We start from the raw sequence: 19,083 nt of genomic DNA, 5'->3' as shown, positions 1-19,083 counted from the left end.
CCATGCCCCTTTTCATCTCAATGTACCATTAACCCTGTCATCACAATGCACCATGCCCATCATCATAGTGCTTCATGCTATTGTCATCACAATGAAATCAAAATGCTCCATGAACTCTGTCATAACAATGCTGCAAACCCTTGTGATCACAATATTCCATAACACTTGTCATCACAATGCCCATTGACACTCGTCATGACAATTATCCATGATCTTCTCATCAAAATGCTCCATGACCTTTGTCATCACAGTGCTCAATACACTTGTCATCAAAATGCTCCCTCACCCTTGTTGTCTGTATGCTCCTTGAACCCTGTCATGACAAGTCTCCATGCCTTTCTCATCACAATGATCCATGCCCTTTTCATCACAATGCTCCAAGACCCCTTAATCACAAAGCTCCATGTCCTTGTCATCACAAAGCTCAATGACGCATGTCATTAGAATGTTCCTTGGCCTTCTCCTGACATTGATCCATGCCCTTGTCATCACAATGTTCCCAGACCCCGGTAATCAGAGTGGTCCATGCCCCTTTTCTTCAGTATGCTCCATGAGATTTGTCATCACAAGGCTCCATGGTTTTCTTATCACAATGCTCCAGGAACTTGTCATCACAATGCTTCACGACATTGTCATGAAACTTCTCAATGGCTCTTTTCATCATAATGGTCCAAGCCCTAGTTATCACAATGCTCCATTATATTTGTCATCACAATCCTCCATTACATTGGGCATCACAATACTCCCTGCCATTGTCATCGCAATGGAACATGACATATGTCATCACAATGCTCCCTGACATATTTCTTCAAAATACTCCATGAACATCTCATCACAATGCTCCATGCCCTTGTCATCACAATGCTCCATGCCCTTGTCATCACAATGCTCCATGACCCCTGTCATCACAATGCTCCGTGACTCCATTCATCACAATGCTTCCTAACATTTGTCATCACAGTGGTACATGCCCGCGTCATCACAAGGCTCTGTGACCTTTGTAACCACAATGCTCCATGAACTTTTCATCACAATGCTCCGTGACCCTTGTCATCACAATGCTACATGCCTTTGTCAGAAAAATGCTCCAAGACACTTGTCATCAAAATGTGCCACACGCTTTTTATCACAACGGTCCACAAATTTGTCATCACAATGCTCCTTAAACTTAAACTTAAAAAACTAAATATAGAACTACCATATGACCCAGCAATCCCACTACTAGGCATATACCCTGAGAAAACCATAATTCCAAAAGAGACATGTACCAAAATGTTCATTGCAGCTCTATTCACAATAGCCCGGAGCTGGAAACAACCTAAGTGTCCATCATCGGATGAATGGATAAAGAAGATGTGGCACATATATCCAATGGAATATTACTCAGCCATAAAAAGAAACGAAACTGAGCTATTTGTAATGAGGTGGATAGACCTAGAGTCTGTCATACAGAGTGAAGTAAGTCAGAAAGAGAAAGACAAATACCGTATGCTAACACATATATACGGAATTTAAAAAAAAAAAAAAAGTCATGAAGGACCTAGGGGCAAAAGGGGAATAAAGACACAGACCTACTTGAGAATGGACTTGAGGATATGGGGAGGGGGAAGGGTAAGCTTTGACAAAGCGAAAGAGAGGCATGGACATATATACACTACCAAACGTAAGGTAGATAGATAGTGGGAAGCAGCCACAGAGCACAGGGAGATCAGCTCGATGCTCTGTGACCGCCTGGAGGGGTGGGATGGGGAGGGTGGGAGGGAGGGAGATGCATGAGGGAAGGGAAGTGGGAACAGATGTATATGTATGACTGATTCACTTTGTTATAAAGCAGAAACTAATTAAAAAAATTAAAAAGAAAAAAAAAAAGAAAATATGTATCCCAACTATATTCAAACAAATATATCATACAAAGTACCTATTTATTTAATGGCCTATAACTAATATCTGTAATTTTTAGGTACTCAATAAAGCAATGAAGATCAAAAAAAAAAAAAAACATTGAAAACACAATGCTCCTTTCCCTTCTCATCACAATGCTCCATTAACCCATCATAACAATGATCCATGACCCCTGCCATCACAATGTTCCACGGCATTGTCATCACAAGGCTCCAAGACACTTGTCATCACAATGTTCCAAGACCCCTGTAATCACAATGCTCCATGCCCTTGTCATCACAAGGCTCCATGACACATGTCATCAGAATGTTCCATGGCCTTCTAATCAAAATGCTCCATGCCTTGTCATCACAGTGCTCCAAGACCCCTGTAATCACAATGCTCCATGCCCATTTTCATCAGTATGCTCCATGAGATTTGTCATCACAAGGCTCCATCGTTTTCTCATCACAATACTCCAGGACATTGTCCTCACAATGCTTCATGACCTTGTCATGAAAATTCTCAATGGCCCTTGTCATCATAATGCTCCAATCCCTAGTCATCACAATGCTCCATTATATTTGTCATCACAATCCTCCATTACATTTGTCATCACAATGCTCCCTGCCATTGTCATCACAATGGACCATGACATATGTCATCACAATGCTCCCTGACATGTCTTCACAATATTCCATGACCTTCTCATTACAATGTGCCATGCCCTTGTCATCACAATGCTCCATGACCCCTGTCATCACAATGTTCCGTGACTCCAGGCATCACAATGATTCATAACATTTGTCATCACTGTGGTCGATGCCCACGTCATCATAAGGCTCTGTGACCTTTGTAACCACAATGCTCCATGAATATTTCATCACAATGCTCCGTGACCCTTGTCATCACAATGCTCCATGCCTTTTAAGAAAAATTCTCTGACTCTTGCATGACCCTTGTCATCCCAACGGTCCACAAATTATTCATTTCAATGCTCCATAAACTTTCTAATAACAATGTTCCATGCCCTTCTCATCACAGTGCTCCATTACACCTCTCATAACAATGCTCCATGACACCCGTCTTCACAGTGTTCCACGGCCTTATCATCACAATTCTCCATGACACTTGTCATCACAATGCTCCAAGACCCCTGTAATCACAATGCTCCATGCCCCTTTTCATCTCAATGCTCCATGAACCCTGTCATGACAATGCATCATGCCCATCATCATAATGCTTCCGGCTATTTTCACCACAATGAAATCAAAATTCTCCATGACCTCTGTCATCACAATGCTCCATGACCCCTGTCTTCACAATACTCCATGAACATTTTCATCCCAATGCTCCATGACCCTTGTCATCACAGTGATCCATGCCCTTGTCATCCCAATGCTCCATGACCCATGTATTCACAATGCTCCGTGATGCTTGTCATCACAGTGCTCCATGACACCTGTCATCACAATGTCCCATGCCTTTGTCAGCAAAATGCTACATGACCTTGTCATTAAAATGCTCTATGCGCTTTTCATCACAATGCTCCATTACTATTGTCATCACAATCCTGCATGAACTTTGGGATCACATTGCTTCATGCTCTTGTCATCACAATGCTCCATGCTCCTGAAATCAAAATGATCCATGACCTATGTCATCACAATGCTCCAAACTCTTGTGATCACAAAGTTCAATAACCTTTCTCATCACAACGCTCCATGATGCCTGTCATCACAATACTCCATGCCCTTTTCATGAAAATGCTCCATGAACTTTGTCATCACAATTCTCAATACACTTGTCATTACAATGCTCCCTGACACTTGTCGTCTGAATGCTCCTTGAACACTGTCAGGAAAAGGCTCCATGGGTTTTTCATCACAATGCCCCATGCCATTTTCATCACAATGCTCCATGCCATTGTCATCACAATGCTCCATTACCTTTGTCCTCAGAATCCTCCATGACACTTGGCATCACAATGCTCCAAGCCATTGTCATCGCAATGCTCCATTACCTTTGTCATCAGAATCCTCCATGACACTTGGCATCACAATGTTCCATGCCATTGTCATCACAATGGGCCATTACATATGTCATAACAATGCTCCCTGACACCTGTCTTCACAATACTACATGACCTGGTCATCACAATGCTCCATGCCATTGCCATCACAATGCGCCATTCCAACTGTCATCGCAATAATCCACGAAAATTATTAGAACAATGCTTCATGCCCTTTCATCACAATGCTCTAAGATCCCTATCCTCACAATGCTACGTGACTCCAGTCATCACAAATCTTCATGACCTTTGTCATCACTATGGTCCATGCGCTCGTCATCAACAGTCTCTGTGAACTTTTTAACCACAATGCTCCATGAACTTTTCAGCACAATGCCCTTTTACCCTTTTCATCACAATGCTCTATGCCTTTCTCAGCACAATGCTCCATGACCCTTGTCATCACAATGCTCCATGCGCTTGTCAGCACAATGCTCTATGACACATGTCATCAAGATGCACCATGCGCTTGTCATTACAGTGCTCCACAATCTTGTCATCACAATGCTCCATAAACATTGTCATCACAATGCTCCATGCATTTCTCATCAAAATGCTCTCTCACCACTGATATCACAGTGTTACATCACTGTTCGTCACAATAATCCCTCACCCCTGTCATCATAATGTTCCATGACTCCTGTCATCACAATGGTACATGCACTTATCATCACAATGTTCGATGACCCCAGACATCACAATGTTCCATAACAACTGTCATCAAAATGCTCCATGACACTTTTCATCAAAATGCTACATGACACCTGATATCACAATGTTCCATAACACCTCTCATCAAAATGTTCCATGACACTTCTCATCAAATTGCTCCATGACCCTGTCATCACAATGCTCCCTGCCCTTCTCATCACAATTCACAACGCCCTTGTCATCAAAATGCTCCATGACCTTGTCATCACAAATATCCATGACCCTTGGCATCACAATGCTCCATGGCCTTCTCATCACAATGCTCCATGCCCTTGACATCACAATGCTCCATTACCCATGTCATAATAATGCTCCATGACCACTGCCATCACGATGTTCCTTGGCCTTTTCATCACAAGGCTCCATGACCCTTCTCATCACATGCTCCAAGACAACTGTAATCACAATGCTCCGTGCCCCTTTTCATCTCAATGATCCATGAACCCTGTCATCACAATGCAACATTCCCGTCATCATAATGCTTCATGCTCTTGTCATCACAAAGAAATCAAAATGCTCCATGAACTCTGTCATAACAATGTTCCAAACCCTTGTGATCACAATATTCCATAACACTTGTCATCACAATGCCCCTTGACACTCGTCATCACAATTATCCATGGTCTGCTCATCACAATGCTCCATGACCTTTGCCATCACAATGCTCAATACACTTGTCATCAAAATGCTCCCTGTCACTTGTTGTCTGTATGCTCCTTGAACCCTGTCATGACAAGGTTCCATGCATTTTTCATCACAATGATCCATGCCTTTTTCATCACAATGCTCCAATATCACTGTAATCACAATGCTCCATGCCCTTGTCATCACAATGTTCTATGACGCATATCATTAGAATGCTCCTTGGACTTCTCCTCACAATGCTCCATGACCTTGTCATCACAATGTTCCAAGACCCCTGTAACCACAGTGGTCTCTTCCCCTTTTCATCAGTATGCTCCATGAGATTTGTCATCACAAGGCTCCATGGTTTTCTTATCACAATGCTCCAGGACATTGTCATCACAATGATTCATGACCTTGTTATGAAAATTTTCAATGGCCCTTCACATCATAATGCTCCAAGCCCTAGTCATCACAATGCTCCATTATATTTGTCCTCACAATCCTCCATTACATTTGGCATCACAATGCTCCCTGCCATTGTCATCGCAATGGACCATGACATATGTCATCACAATGCTCCCTGACACCTTTCTTCAAAATACTCCATGAACTTCTCATCACAATGCTCCATGCCCCTGTCATCACAATGCTCCATGCCGTTGTCATCACAATTCTCCATGACCCCTGTCATCACAATGCTCCGTGACTCCAGTCATCACAATGCTTCACTAAATTTGTCATCACAATGTTCCATGCACGCGTCATCACAAGGCTTTGTGACCTTTGTAACCACAATGCTCCATGAACTTTTCATCACAGTGTTCCGTGACACTTGTCATCACAATGCTCCATGCGTTTGTCATAAGAATGCTTCATGACCCTTGTCATCACAATGTGCCACACACTTTTCATCAAAACGGTCCGCAAATTTGTCATTGCAATGCTCCATAAAACTTGTAATCACAATGCTCCTTGCACATCTCATCACAATGCTCCATTACCACTCTTATAACAATGCTCCATTAACCATGCCATCACGATGTTTCTGGGGCTTTTCATCACAGGGCACCATGACACTTCTCATCACAATGCTCCAAGAACACTGTAATCACAATGCTCCATGCCCCTTTTCATCTCAAAGTTCCATGAACCCTGTCATCACAATGCACCATGCCCATCATCATAGTGCTTCATGCTATTGTCATCACAATGAAATCAAAATGCTCCATGAACTCTGTCATAACAATGCTGCAAACCCTAGTGATCACAATATTCCATAGCACTTGTCATCACAATGCCCATTGACAAGCGTCATGACAATTATCCATGGTCTTCTCATCAAAATGCTCCATGACGTTTGTCATCACAGTGCTCAATACACTTGTCATCAAAATGCTCCCTCACCCTTGTTGTCTGTATGCTCCTTGAACCCTGTCATGACAAGTCTCCATGCCTTTCTCATCACAATGATCCATGCCCTTTTCATCACAATGCTACAAGACACCTGTAATCACAATGCTCCATGTCCTTGTCATCACAAAGCTCAATGACGCATGTCATTAGAATGTTCTTGGCCTTCTCCTGACATTGATCCATGCCCTTGTCTTCACAAGGTTCCCAGACCTCGGTAATCACAGTGGTCCATGCCCCTTTTCTTCGGTATGCTCCATGAGATTTGTCATCACAAGGCTCCATGGTTTTCTTATCACAATGCTCCAGGAACTTGTCATCACAATGCTTCACGACATTGTCATGAAAATTCTCAATGGCTCTTTTCATCACAATGGTCCAAGCCCTAGTTATCACAATGCTCCATTATATTTGTCATCACAATCCTCCATTACATTGGGCATCACAATACTCCCTGCCATTGTCATCACAATTGACTATGACATATGTCATCACAATGCTCCCTGACACCTTTCTTCAAAATACTCCATGAACATCTCATCACAATGCTCCATGCCCTTGTCATCACAATGCTCCATGACCCCTGTCATCACAATGCTCCGTGACTCCATTCATCACAATGCTTCCTAACATTTGTCATCACAGTGGTACATGCCCGCGTCATCACAAGGCTCTGTGACCTTTGTAACCACAATGCTCCATGAACTTTTCATCACAATGCTCCGTGACCCTTGTCATCACAATGCTCCATGCCTTTGTCAGAAAAATGCTCCAAGACACTTGTCATCAAAATGTGCCACACGCTTTTTATCACAACGGTCCACAAATTTCTCATCACAATGCTCCATAAACATTGAAAACACAATGCTCCTTTCCCTTCTCATCACAATGCTCCATTAACCCATCATAACAATGATCCATGACCCCTGCCATCACAATGTTCCACGGCATTGTCATCACAAGGCTCCAAGACACTTGTCATCACAATGCTCCAAGACCCCTGTAATCACAATGCTCCATGCCCTTGTCATCACAAAGCTCCATGACACATGTCATCAAAATGTTCCATGGCCTTCTCATCAAAATTCTCCATGCCTTGTCATCACAGTGCTCCAAGGCCCCTGTATTCACTATGCTCCATGCCCATTTTCATCAGTATGCTCCATGAGATATGTCATCAAAAGGCTCCATGGTTTTCTCATTACAATGCTCCAGGACCTTGTCCTCACAATGCTTCACGACCTTGTCATGAAAATTCTCAATGGCCCTTGTCATCATAATGCTCCAATCCCTAGTCATCACAATGCTCCATTATATTTGTCATCACAATCCTCCATTACATTTGTCATCGCAATGCTCCCTGCCATTGTCATCACAATGGACCATGACATATGTCATCACAATCCTCCCTGACACGTCTTCACAATATTCCATGACCTTCTCATCACAATGCTACATGCCCTTGTTATCACAATGCTCCATGACCACTGTCATCACAATGTTCCGTGACTCCAGGCATTACAATGATTCATAACATTTGTCATCACAGTGGTTGATGCCCGCGTCATCATAAGGCTCTGTGACATTTGTAACCACAATGCTCCATGAACATTTCATCACAATGCTCCATGACCCTTTTCATCACAATGCTCCATGCCTTTGTAAGAAAAATTCTCTGACCCTTGCATGACCCTTGTCATCCCAACGGTCCACAAATTATTCATCGCAATGCTCCATAAACATTGTAATCACAATGTTCCATGCCCTTCTCATCACAGTGCTGCATTACCCCTCTCATAACAATGCTCCATGACACCCGCCATCACAATGTTCCACGGTCTTATCATCACAAGTCTCCATGACACTTGTCATCACAATGCTCCAAGACCCCTGTAATCACAATGCCCCATGCCCCTTTTCATCTCTATGCTCCATGGACCATGTCATCACAATGCATCATGCCCATCATAATAAACCTTCCGGCTATTGTCAGCACAATGAAATCAAAATTCTCCATGACCTCTGTCATCACAGTGCTCCAAGACCCCTGTCATCACAAAACTCCATGAACATTTTCAGCCCAATGCTCCATGACATTTGTCATTAAAATGATCCATGCCCTTGTCATCCCAATGCTCCATGGCACCTGTATTCATAATGCTCTGTGACGCTTGTCATCACAGTGTTCCAGGACACCTGTTGTCACAATGCTCCATGCCTTTGTCAGCAAAATGCTACATGATATTGTCATTGCAATGCTCTATGCGCTTGTCATCACAATACTCCATTACCATTGTCATCACAATCCTCCATGAACCTTGGGATCACATTGTTTCATGCCCTTGTCATCACAATGCTCCATGCTCCTTGAAATCAAAATGATCCATGACTTCTGTCATCGCAATGCTCTAAACCCTTGTGATCACAATGTTCCATAACACTTGTCATCACAACACTCCATGATGCCTGTCATCACATTGCTCCATTCCATTTTCATCACAATGCTTCATGACCTTTGTCATCACAATTCTCAAAACACTTGTCATCAAAATGCTCCCTGACAATTGTCGTCAGAACGCTCCTTGAATCCTGTCACTAAAAGGCTCCATGGGTTTTTCATCACAATGCCCCATGCCGTTTTCATCAGAATGTTGCATGCTATTGTTATCAAAATACTCCACAAGCTTGTCATCAGAAAGCTCCGTGACCATTGTCATCACAATTCTCCATGCACTTGTCAGCACAATGCTCCCTGACCCTTGTCATCATAATGCTCCAAGCCATTGTCATCACAATGCTCCATTATATTTATCATCACAATCCTCCATTACATTTGGCATCACAATGCTCCCTGCCATTGTCATCGCAATGGACCATGACATATGTCATCACAATGCTCCGTGACACCTGTCTTCACAATACTCCATGACCTTCTCATCACAACGCTCCATGCCCTTGTCATCACAATGCACCATGACCACTGTCATCACAATAATCTATGAAATTTGTCAGACCAATTCTCCATGCCACTCTCATCACAGTTCTCCAAGCCCTTTTCATCACAATGCTACATTACCCCTGTCATCACAATGCTCCGTGACTCCAGTTATCACAATGCTTCATAACATTTGTCATCACAATGTTCCATGCCCGCATCATCACAAGACTCTGTGACCTTTGTAACCACAATGCTCCATGAACTTTTCATCACAATGCTCCGTGACCCTTGTCATCACAATGCTCCATGCCTTTGCCAGAAAAATGCTCCATGACCCTTGTCATCACAGTGTGTCACGCAATTTTCGTCACAACGGTCCACAAATTTGTCATCGCAATGCTCAATAAACTTTGGAATCAAAATGCTCCATACCATTCTCATCAAAATGCTCCATTATCCCTGTCATAACAATGCTCCATGACCCCTGCCATCACAATGTTCCACGGCCTTGTCATCATAAGGCTCCATGACACTTGTCATCACAATTCTCCAAGACCGCTGTAATCACAATGCTCCATGCCCTTGTCATCACAAAGCTCCATGACACATGTCACCAGAATGTCCCATGGCCTTCTCATCAAAAGGCTCCTTTCCCTTGTCATCACAATGCTCCAAGACCCCTGTAATCACAATGCTCCATGCCCCTTTTAATCTCAATGCTCCATGAACCCTGTCATCAAAATGCATCATGCCCATCATCATAATGCTTCCAGCTATTGTCAGCACAATTAAATCAAAATTCTCCATGACCTCTGTCATCACAATTGTCCATGACTCCTGTCATCACAATACTCCATGAAAATTTTCAGCCCAGTTCTCCATGACGCTTGTCATCACAATGATCCATGAACATATCATCCCAATGCTCCATGACCCCTGTATTCACAATGCTCCGTGACGCTTGTCATCACAGTGCTCCATGACACCTATCATCACAATGCTCCATGCCTTTGTCAACAAAATGCCTCATGACCTTGTCATTACAATGCTCTATGTGCTTGTCATCACAACACTGCATTTCCATTGTCATCACAATCCTCCAAGAATCTTGGGATCACATTGCTTCATGCACTTGTCATCACAATGCTCCCTGCTCTTCTCATCAAAATGCACAACGCCCTTGTCATCAAAGTTCTCCATGACTTTGTCATCACAAAGATCCATAAACGCTCTCATCACATTGCTCCATGCCCTTGTCATCAAAAAGCTCCATGAGACATATCATCAGAAAGTTCCATGGCCTTCTCATCACAATGCTCCTTGCCCATGCCATCACAATGTTCCATTAACCCCGTCATCACAATGCTCCATGACCCCTGACATCACGATGTTCCAAAGCCTTTTCATCACAATGCTCCATGACCCTTCTCATCACAATGCTCCAAGACCTCTAAAATCACAATACTTCATGTCCCTTTTCATCTCAATAAACCATGAACCCTCTCATCACAACGTACCATACCCATCATCATAATGCTTCATGCTATTGTCATCACAATGACATCAAAATGCTCCATGACCTCTGTCATAACCATGATCCAAACCCTTGTGATCACAATATTCCATAACACTTGTCATCACAATGCACCATGACGCCCGTCATCACAATTATCCATGGTCTTCTCATCACAATGCTCCATGACATATGTCATCACCATGCGCCATGCGCGTGTCTTCACAGCGCTCCACAAACTTGTCATCACAATGCTCCATAAACCTTGTCATCACAAAGCTCCATGCACTTCTCATCAAAATGCTCTCTCACCACTGATATCACAATGTTACATCACTATTCATCACAATACTCCCTCACCCCTGTCATAACAATGTTCCATGACTCCTGTCATCACAATGCTACTTGCAATTATTATCACAATGTTCGATGACCCCTGACATCACAATGTTCCATAACCCCTGTCATCAAAATGCTCCATGACCATTTTCATCAAATTGATCCATGACCCCTGAGATCACAATGTTCCATTACCCCTGTCATCAAAATGTTCCATTACCATGTGCATCAAATTGCTCCATGACCCTGTCATCACAATGCTCCCTGCCCTTCTCATCAGAATGCACATCACCCTTGTTATCAAAATGCTCCATGTCCTTTTCAACACAAAGATTCATGACACTTGGCATAACAATTCTCCATGTCTTTGTCATCACAATGCTCCATGAAAGCTCTCATCACATTGCTCCATGCCCGTGTCATCACAAAGCTCCATGACGCATGTCATCAGAATGCTCCACCCCTTCTCCTCACAATGCTCCATGACCCCTGCCATTACGATGTTCCATGGACTTGTCATCACAAGGCTCCATGACACTTCTCATCACAATGCTCCATGACTTTTGTCATCACAATGCTCAATACACATGTCATCAAAATGCTCGTGACACTTGTCGTCAGTATGCTCTTTGAACCCTGTCATGACAAGTCTCCATGACTTTTTCATCACAATGATCCATGTCGTTTGCATGATAATGCTCCAGTACCCCTGTAATCAAAATGCTCCATGCCCTTGTTATCACAAAGCTCCATGACTCATATCATCAGAATGCTCCATGGCCTTCTCATCACAATGCTCCATGCCCTTGACATCACAATGCTCCAAGACCCCTGTAATCACAGTGTTCCATGCCTCTTTCATCCCAAGGAACCATGAACCCTCTCATCAAATTGCAGCATGCCCATCATCATAATGCTTCATGCTATTGTCATCACAGTGAAATCAAAATGCTCCATGTCCGCTGTCATAACAATGCTCCAAACCCATGTGATCCCAATATTCCATAAAACTTGTCCTCACAATGCCCATGACGCTCGTCATCACAATTATCCATGGTCTTCTCATCACAATGCTCCATGACATTTGTCATCACAATGCTCAATACACTTGTCATCAAAATGCTCCCTGACACTTGTTGTCTGTATGCTCCTTGAACCCTGTCATGACAAGGCTCCATACCGTTTTCATCACAATGTTCCATTCCCTTTTCATCACAATGCTCCAAGACCCCTGTAATCACACTGCTCCATGCCCTTGTCATCACAAAGCTCCATGACGCATGTCATCAGAATGCTCCATGGCCTTCTCATCACAATGATCCATGACCTTGCCATCACAATGCTCAATTACCCCTGTCACTACAGTGCTCCTTAACCCCTGCCATCACGATGTTCCATGGACTTGTCATAACAAGGCTCCATGACACTTCTTATCACAATGCTCCAAAACCCCTGTAATCACAGTGCTCCATGCCCCTTTTCATCAGTATGCTCCATGAGATTGTCATTACGAGGCTCCAAGATTTTCTCATCACAATGCTCCAGGAGCTTGTCATCACAATGCTTCAAGCCCTTGTCATAAAAATTCTCAATGGCCATTCTCATCATAATCCTGCAAGCCCTAGTCATCACAATGCTCCATTATATTTGTCATCACAATCCTCCATTACATTTGGCATCACGATGCTCCCTGCCAATGTCATCACAATGAACCATGACATATGTCATCACAGTGCTCCCTGACACCTGTCTTCACAATACTCCATGACCTTCTCATCACAATGCTCCATCCCCTTGTCATCACAATGCACCATGCCCACTCTCATCACAATACTCTATGAAACTGGTCAGACCAATGTTTCATGCCCCTGTCATCACAATGCTCCATGCCCTAGTCATCACAATGCTCCATGACCCCTGTCATCACAATGCTCCGTGACTCCAGTCATCACAATGCTGCATAACGTTTGCCATCACAATGGTCCATGCCCGCATCATCACAAGGCTCTGTGACATTTGGAACCACAATGCTCCATGAACTTTTCATCACAATGCTCCATGAGCATTGTCATCACAATGCTCCATGCCTTTGGCAGAAAAATATTCAATGTCCCTTGTCATCAAAATGTGCCGCGCACTTTTCCTCACAACGGTCCACAAATTTTCATTGCAATGCTCCATAAACCTTGTAATCACAATGCTCCATGCATTTCTCATCAAAATGCTCTCTCACAAGAGATATCACAGTGTTACATCACTAGTCGTCACAATATTCCCTCACCCTGTAATCACAATATTCCATGACCCCAGTCATCACAATTCTACATCCCCTTATAATCACAATGTTCCATGACCCCTGACATCACAATGCTCCATAACCCCTGTCATCAAAATGCTCCATGATCATTTTCATCCCAAAGCTCCATGACCCCTGACATCACAATGATCTATAACCCCTGTCTGCAAAATGTTCCATTACACTTTTCATCAAATTCCTGCATAACCTTGTCACCAAAATACTCCCTGCCCTTCTCATCCCAATGCACCACACCATTGTCATCAAAATGCTCCATGACCTTTGTCATCACAAAGCTCCATGACCCTTGGCATCACAATGCTCCATGTCATTGTCATCACAAAGCTCCATGACACTTGTCATCACAATGCTCGATGCCCTTCTCATCACAATGCTCCATGTCCTTGTCATTACAAACCTCATTGACTCATGTATCACAGTGTTCTGTGCCCTTGTCATCACAATGCTCCATGCACACTCTCATCACAATAATCCATGACACATTTCAGACCAATGCTCCTTGCCCTTCTCATCACAATGCTCCAAGTCCCTTGTAATCACAATGCTCCATGCCCCTTTTCATCTCAATGCTCCATGAACCCTTTCAACACAATGCACCATGCCCATCATCATAATGCTTCAGGCTATTGTCATCACAATGAAATCAAAATGCTCGATGACCTCTGTCATCACAATGCTCCAAACACTTTTGATCACAATGTTCCATAACCCTTATCATCACAACACCCCATGACGCCCATCATCACAATTATCCATGATCTTCTCATCACTATGCTCCATAACCCTTGTCATCACAATGCTCTATACACTTGTCATACAATGCTCCCTGACACTTGTCGTCAGTATGCTCCTTGAACCCTATCATGACAAGGCACCATGCCCTTTTCATCACAATTCTCCAAGACACCTGTAATCGCAGTGCTCCATGCACTTGTCATCACAAAGCTCCATGACGCTTGTCATCAGAATACTCCATGGCCTCCTCACAATGCTCCATGCCCTTGTCATAACAATGTTCCAAGACTCCTGTAATCACAATGCCCCATGCCCCTTTTCATCAGAATGCTCCATGAGACTTGTCATCACAAGTCTCCATGGTCTTCTATTCACAATGCTACATTTCCTTGTCATCACAATGTTCCATGACCCCTGTAATCACAATACTCCATGAATATTTTCAGCCCAATGCTCCATGACCTTCTCATCACAATGCTCCATGACCAATATCATCACAATGCTCCATGACCATTGTCATCACAACACACCATGACGGCTGACAACACAGTGATACAGGACTCTTGTCATCACAATGCTCAATTCCCTACTCATCACAATGCTCCATGATCCCTGTCATCACTATTCTACATGAACATTTTAAGCCCAATGCTCCATGACGCTTATCATCACCATGATCAATGCCCTTGTCATCCCAATGCTCCATGAAACCTGTATTTACAATGCTCAGTGACGCATGTCACCAAAGTGATCCATGACACCTGTCATCACAATGCTCCATGCCTTTGTCAGCAAAATGCTACATGACCTTGTCATTACAATGTTCTATGCGCTTGTCATCACAAAACTGCATTACCATTGTCATCACTATCCTCCATGAACCTTGGAATCATATTGCTTCATGCCATTGTCATCACAATGCTCCATGCTCCTTGAAATCAAAATGATCCATGACTCTGTCATCACAATGCTCCAAAATTTGTGATCACAATGTTCCATAACACTTGTCATCACAATGCTCCCTGACTCTTGTCCTCAGAATGCTCCTTGAACCCTGTCACTAAAAGGCTCCATGCATTTTTCATCACAAAGCCCCATGCCATTTTCATCACAATGCTCCATGCCATTGTCATCAAAATACTCCACAATTTTGTCATCAAAATGCTCCATGACCCGTGTCATCACAATTCTCCATGCACTTGCCAGCACAATGCTCCCTGACCCTTGTCATCACAATGCTCCAAGCCATTGCCATCACAAAGCTTCATTACCTGTGTCATCAAAATCCTCCATGACACTTGGCATCACAATGTTCCATGCCATTGTCATCACAATGGGCCATTACATATGTCATCACAATGCTCCCTGACACCTGTCTTCACAATACAGCATGACATGGTCTTCACAATGCTCCATGCCTTGTCATCAAAATGCGCCATTCCAACTTACATTGCAATAATCCATGAAACTTATAAGACCAATGATCCATGCCCTTGTAATCACAATGCTCATGGCCTTGTTATCAAAATGCTCCGTTACTCCAGTCATCACAATTCTTCATGAACTTTGTCATCAAAATGTTGAATGCCCTCATCATCAACAGTCTCTGTGACATTTTTAACCTCAATTCTCCATGAAATTTTCATCACAATGCACTTTGGCCCTTGTCATCACAATGCTCTATGCCTTTCTCAGCACAATGCTCCATGACCGTTGTCATCACAATGCTCCATGCACTTGTCAGCCCAATGATCCATGACACGTCATCACAATGCACCATGCGCTTGTCATCACAGTGCTCCACAATCTTGTCATCACAATGCTCCATGCACTTCTCATCAATATGCTCTCTCACCACTGATATCACAATGTTACATCACTGTTCATCTCAATACTCCCTCACCTCTGTCATCACAATGTTCCATGACTCCTGTCATCACAATGCTACATGCACTTATCATCACAGTGTTTGATGACATATGACATCACAATGTTCCATAACCCGTCATCAAAATGATCCATGACGCTTTTCATCAAAATGCTCCATGTCCCCTGACATCACAGTGCTCCATAGCCCTTGTCATTACAGTGCTCCATGACGCTCGTCATCTCAATTATCCATGGTCTTCTCATCACAAGGCTCCACGGTCTTGCCATCACAATGCTCCATGCCCTGGTCATCACAATGCTCCATCTCCCTTGTCATCACATTTCTCACGTCCTTGTCTTCACAATGCTCCATGACAGTTCTCTTCACAATGTTACATGTTTTGCCATCAAAATTCTCCATGCACATATCATCGCAATGCCCCATGACCCCTGTCATAGCAAGCTCCATGCCTCTGTCATCACAATGCTTCACGACCTTTTCATCAAAATTCTCAATGGCCGTTGTCATCAAAATGCTCCATGACACTTGTCATCACAATTTTCCAAGCCCTTGTCATCACAATGCCCAATTACCTTTGTCATCACAATCCTCCAAAACACTTGGCATCACAATGCTCCATGCCATTGTCATCACAATGGAACATGAAATATGTCATCACAATGCTCCCTGACACCTGTCTTCACAATACTCCATGACATTTTCATCACAATGTGCCATGCCCAATGTCAACACAAGTATCCATGAAACTTGTCAAACCAATGCTCCATGCCACTGTCATCACAATGCTCCATGCCCTTGTCATCACAATGCTCCATGACACCAGTTCTCACAATGCTCCGTGACTCCAGTCATCACAAGGCTTCATGACCTGTGTCATCACAGTGATCCATGCCCTCATAATCGCAAGGCTCTGTGAACATTGTCACCACAATGCTCCATGAACTTTTTATCACAATGCTCCGTGACAGTTGTTACCACAATGCTCCATCCCTTTGTCAACTCAATGCTCCATGACCTTTGTCATCACAATGTTCCATGTGCTTGTCAGTGCAGTGCTACGTGACCCATGTCATCACAATGCTCCAGAAACCTTGTCATCACAATGCTCCTTGCACGTCTTATCAAAATGCTCTCTCACCACTGATATCAAAATGTTCCCTCACTAGTCATCACAATACACCCTCTCCCCTGTCATCACAATGGTCCATAACACCTGTCATGAAAAAGTTCCATGACCCCTGACATCACGATATTCCATAAACCCTGTCATCAAAATGTTCCATGACCCTTTTCATCAAATTGCTCCATGACCCTGTCATCACAATGCTCCCTGCCCTTCTCATCACAATGCACAACACCCTTGTCATAAAAATGCTCCATGACATTGTCATCCGAAAGATCCATGACCCTTGTCATCACAATGCTCCATGTCATTGTCATCACAGTGCTCCATGATCACTCTCATCACATTGATGCATGCCCTTGTCGTGACAAAGCTCCATGACGCATGTAATCAGAATGATCCTTGGCCTTCTCATCACAGTGCTCCATGCCCTTGCCATCACAATGCTCCATTACACCTGTCATCACAATGCCCCAAGACCCCTGTAAACACAATGATCCATGCCCCTTTTCATCTCAATGCTCCATGAGCCCTGTCTTCACAATGCACCATGCCCACCATCATAATGCTTCATGCTATTGTCATCACAATGAAATCATAATGCTCCATGTCCTCTCTCATCACAATGCTCCAAATCCTTGTGATCTAAATGTTCCATAACACTTATCATCACAACGCCCCATGACGCTCGTCATCACAATTATGCATGGTCTTCTCATCACAATGCTCCATGACTTTTGTCACCACAATGCTCAATACCCTTGTTATCACAAAGCTCCCTGACACGTGTCCTAAGTATGCTCCTTGAGCCCTGGGATGACAAGGCTCCATGGCCTTCTCATCCCAATGCTCCATGCCCTTGTCATCACAGTGCTCCATGCCCCTTTTAATCAGAATGCTCCATGAGACATATCATCACAAAGCTCCATGGTCTTCTCATCACAATGCTCCCGTACCTTGTCATCACAATGCTCCATTACACCAGTCATCACAATACTCCATGAACATTTTCAGCCCAATGTTCCATGAACTTCTCATCACCATGCTCCATGACCCCTGTCATTACAATGCTCCATGACACCTGTCATCCCAACACTCCATGTCCCTTGTCATCACAATATTCCATGAACATTTTCATCCCAATGCTACATGACCCTTGTCATCACAATGATCCATGCCCTTGTCATCCCAATGCTCCATGACCCCTGTATTCATAATGCTCCGTGACGCATGTCATCACAGGGCTCCATGACACCTGTAATCACAATGCTCCATGCCATTGTCAGCAAAATGCTACATGACATTGTCATTACAATGCTCTATGCACTTGTCATCACAATACTCCATTACCATTGTCATCACAATCCTCCATGAACCTTGGAATCACATTGTTTCATGCCCATGTCATCACAATGCTCCATGATCCTTGAAATCAAAATGATCCATCACCTCTGTCATCACAATGCTCCAAACACTTGTGGTCACAATGTTCCATAACACTTGTCATCACAATTCTCCATAATGCCT

At 43.4% G+C, this 19,083-nt stretch overlaps 1 long non-coding RNA gene across 1 annotated transcript in view; it reads right to left on the bottom strand.

The window, feature by feature from the left end:
- The window catches only part of LOC308610479, a 608,528-nt gene that overhangs the window by 522,663 nt on the left and 66,782 nt on the right, over positions 1–19,083 (bottom strand). The gene's annotated exons all lie outside the window — the stretch shown is intronic.

This window comes from Mesoplodon bidens, assembly GCF_964165515.1.
Source record: "Mesoplodon bidens genome assembly, contig: HAP1_SCAFFOLD_109, whole genome shotgun sequence".
In the NCBI taxonomy this organism is placed as follows: Eukaryota; Metazoa; Chordata; class Mammalia; order Artiodactyla; family Ziphiidae; genus Mesoplodon; species Mesoplodon bidens.
This window is presented reverse-complemented; position numbering and strand designations above follow the sequence as displayed.